Consider the following 4,487-nt stretch of genomic DNA (forward strand, 5'->3'; position numbering starts at 1 on the left):
AATGATTTACATCGTTAATAATAACAACTGTTTTAAATGTACTTTATTACAAAAATAACATGCAATGTAATACATTATGCAGTGCCACTTTATCTTGCTATGATCAAGACATCAGTATCAGGTTGCAATATTATTTACATGGTGAAGTTACTTTCTATTGATAATTTCAAGCTTGCAAAAAATTTAATGCTTCTATTCCAGGCAATAAAAGGTGTGACAAATTCAGCAGCAAACGCATGATACGCTCATTTTAATTATCTTGGAAACTGATGAAATAAAAATGTGAGGAATTTTGAATTCGGGACATGTTTAGAAAACCATTTCTAAAATTCACAATTTGACTATAAACTGTTGAGTAGCAGTAACTGTAACTCATTGGCTAGTCTGCCAAATAGTAGACCGCTAGGAAGAGGGTTTCCATTGTTCAATGATGATGATGGCAGAGATGCATGTTAAAAGTTAGCAGAAAAGTCAGAGATAAACTGAAATGGCGAGCAGCTTTCCTGCGTTGCTTTGTTTTCCGTGCCCATCCCAACAAAGGGTGTGCAGGTGGTGAGAATTGTTTTTTTAAATCAGATGTTGATCTTAATGAGTTTTCAGAGAAAAAAGATACAACAGTTTACCACAGGAGAGGATTAAAATGACTGGCAAAGTCAGCGTTAGTAAATGTAGTGCATTATATTTGACCCAGGATAAGATACTGACCACATATTTGTACCATCATGAAGGCCATCTATGTCCATCTCCTTAACATCACCTGAACTGTCCCTGCTTCAGCTCATCTGCTGTAGAAACTGTTATCCATCTCTGTTACCTCTGAACTTGACTATTTCAGCACATTCTTCACTGGCCTCCCACATTCTACCTTCAGTAAACCTGAGATCATTTAAAACTCTGCTATTCATGTCCTTACTCTCACCAAGTCCTGTTCACCTATCATCCCTCTGCTTGCAGATCTAGATGGCTCCCAGTTAAGCAATATCTCAATTTGAAAATTTTCATCCTTGTTTTCAAATCTCTTCATGGCCTTGATCCCCCTATCTCTGTCATCTCTTCTAGCTCCACAACCCTCTGAGATATCTGCGCTAATCTAATTCTGGCCTTTTCAGCCGTTGGTGGCTGTGCCTTCACAGCCAATGCCCTAGGCTCTGCAATTCCTCCCTAAAACATCGCCACCTCTCTCCCTTTCTCTCCCCATTTTAACATGCTTCTTAAAGCCTATCTCTTTGGCCAACCTTTTGACCATATGCCTTATTTGGCTTGGTGTCAAATGTTACTTTATATAACCTTTCTGTGAAGTGCCTTGGGGATGTTTTGTTACATTAAAAATGCTATATAAGAACAGCTTGTTGAAAGATAAAAGCAGAATGCAGCCTCCCAAGACTCCATTCTATGTTTACCTATTGCATTCAAAAAATGATTTCAGATGTTTCAACACAATAGACTCTAAATTAATGCCAGTATCAGTTTTCTTAGTTTGACCATATACAATTTAATCCTTGCTCTAAAGCAATCAAAAACTCCACCTCAAAGGTAAAGTACTGTGGACAGTGGAAATCTGAAATATAAACAAATTGCTGGAAATACTCAGCAAGTCATGAAGCATGTATGGAGAAAGAAACAGTTAACGTTTCAGAACTGATGAAAGGTCATCACCCTGAAATGTTAACTCTTTCTCTCTGTGCACAGATGTTGCCTGACCTGCTAAGTATATCCAACATTTATTTTCACTTCTGAAGCTCCACATTGTTTGCTGAATCCAGATTGGCATTTAACTCGTTAAAGAATAATAAAAATGTTAATTGCTAAATTAACTGCTGTAGCCACATGTAGTATTGAATAATAGCTGAAGATTCAAATACCAAAAAGACTCTTTACATTCAGGCGAATCAAAATAAGCCTTCACTTAAGCAATGTAAGGTTATCTAATCAGTATTAAGTATAATTCAGTTTTGGTTTTTTTCTTAATGTCATCCTCACTTGAAGGCAAATAAATGAACATTTCGGCATGGATGACAGCTCCCCTCTAATGCATCACTTAAGTGACAATTTTTTAACAATGAGCTTGCAGTGCTTTCAGCAGAATGTTCAATCAAGCCTGACCCTGTTTTGCCAGGTATGCAAACTTATTTGCAGTTTCATGCAAGAGTTCACTGATAGCATTCAGAATTTAAAAAATTCTCCCCCCTACCTGAATGCTACTGAGGCTTGACCCATTTTCCCTTGGCTGCAACTGTAACTTGGCTGTAGTTAATTTAATATTCTGGCAATAGTACTGAAGACTTATGCTCCATGCGCCCCTAGCCAAACTGTTCCAGTACAGCTAAAACATGACATCTACCTGGCAATGTGAAAAATTGCCCAGGTATGTCCATACACCAATCAACCTGGCCAATTACCACCTCATCCCCAGCAGAGGGGGATGGGAACCTATGCAAGGAGTCAGAGGAAGGGGAATCAAAGAAGAACAAAAGACAGAAAGTGGAATAAGAAGAGTGATAGAGAAATCAAGGGCAAGAATCAAACAGGGCCTTGGTGAAATATAGTGAGGATGGGACAAGTAATGTTAAAAAGACAAGCCTTAAGGCTTTGTGCCTTAACGCGAGGAGCGTTCGCAATAAAGTGGATGAATGAATCCCGCAAATAGATGTAAACAGGTATGATATAGTTGGGATTGCAGAGACATGGCTGCAGGGTGACCAGTGATGGGAACTTGAACATCATGGGGTATTCAGTATTTAGGAAGGACAGACGAAAAGGAAAAGGCGGTGGAGTTGCATTGCTGGTTAAAGAGGAAATTAACGCAATAGTGAGGCAAGATATTAGCTCCGACGATGTGGAATCTGTGTGGGTAGAGCTGAGAAACACTAAGGGGCAAAAAACGTTTAGTGGGGGTTGTTTTTTGACCCCCAAACTGTAGTGGTGATGTTGGGAATGACATTAAACAGGAATTTAGAGACGCATGTAATAAAGGAACATCTGTAATTATGGGTGACTTTAATATGCATATAGATTGGGCAAATCAAATCAGTAACAATACCGTAGAGGAGGAATTCCTGGAGTGTATACGGGATTTTTTTCTGGACCAACACATTGAGGAACCAATTAGAGAACAGGCCATCCTTGACTGGGTATTGTGAAAGGAATAATTGGCAATCTAGTTGTGCGAGGCCCCTTGGGGATGAGCGACCATAATATGATAGAATTCTTCATCAGGATGGAGAGTGACGTAGTTGATTCTGAGACTTGGGTCCTGAATCTTAATAAAGGAAACTTCGATGGTATGAGGCATGAGTTGGCTATGATGGATTAGGAAACATTACTTAAAGTGATAACAGTGGATAGGCAATGGCAAACGTTAAAAGAGCGCATGGGAGAACTGCAACAATTGTTTATTTCTGTCTGGCGCAAATGTAAAACAGGAAAGGTGGCCAAACTATGGCTTACAAGGGAAGATAGAGATAGTATTAGATGCAAAGAATAGAGACATACAAATTGGCCAGAAAAAACAAACCTGAGGATTGGGAGCAGTTTAGAATTCAGCAAAGGAGGACCAAGGGATTGATTAAGAAGGGGAAAATAGAGTACGAGAGTAAGCTTGCAGGAAACATAAAAACTGACTGTAGAAGTTTCTATAGGTATGTGAGGAGACAAAGATTGGTGAAGACAAATGTAGGTCCCTTACAGCCAGAAACAGGGGAATTTATAATGGAGAACAAAAAAATGGCTGACCAATTAAATACATACCTTGGTTCTGTTTTCACAAAGGAGGACACAAATAACATACCAGAAATGTTGGGGAACATAGGGTTTAGTGAGAGGGAGGAACTGAAAGAAATCAGTATTAGCATGGTGTTGGGGAAATTGTTGGGATTGAAGGCTGATAAATCCTCAGGGCCTGATAATCTACATCTCAGAGTACTTAAGGAATTGGCCCTAGAAATAGTGGATGCATTGGTGATCATCTTCTGAGATTCTATAGACTCTGGAACAGTTCCTACAGATTGGAGGGTAGCTAATGTTACCCCACTATTTAAAAAGGGAGGCAGAAAGAAAACAGGGAATTATAGACCAGTCAGCCTGATGTCAGTAGTGGGGAAAATTCTAGAGTCCATTATAAAAGATTTAATAGCTGAGCATGTGGAAAACAGTGACAGAATTGGACAGAGTCAGTATGGATTTATGAAACGGAACTCATGCTTGACAAATCTACTGGAATTTTTTGAGAATGTAACTAGTAGAGTTGATGAGGTGAAGCCAGTGGATGTGGTTTATTTGAACTTTCTGAAGGCTTTCGACAAAGTCCCACATAGAGATTGGCCTGTAAAATTAAAGTGCATGGGATTGGGGGTAGTGTATTGACATGGATAGAAAACTGGTTGGCAGACAGGAAAAAAAGAGTAGGAATAAACAGGTCTTTTTTGAATGGCAAACAGTGACTAGTGGGGTACTGTGAGGATTGGTGCTGGGACCCCAGTTATTCACAA

Source organism: Carcharodon carcharias, chromosome 6 (assembly GCF_017639515.1).
Source record: "Carcharodon carcharias isolate sCarCar2 chromosome 6, sCarCar2.pri, whole genome shotgun sequence".
Taxonomy (NCBI): domain Eukaryota; kingdom Metazoa; phylum Chordata; class Chondrichthyes; order Lamniformes; family Lamnidae; genus Carcharodon; species Carcharodon carcharias.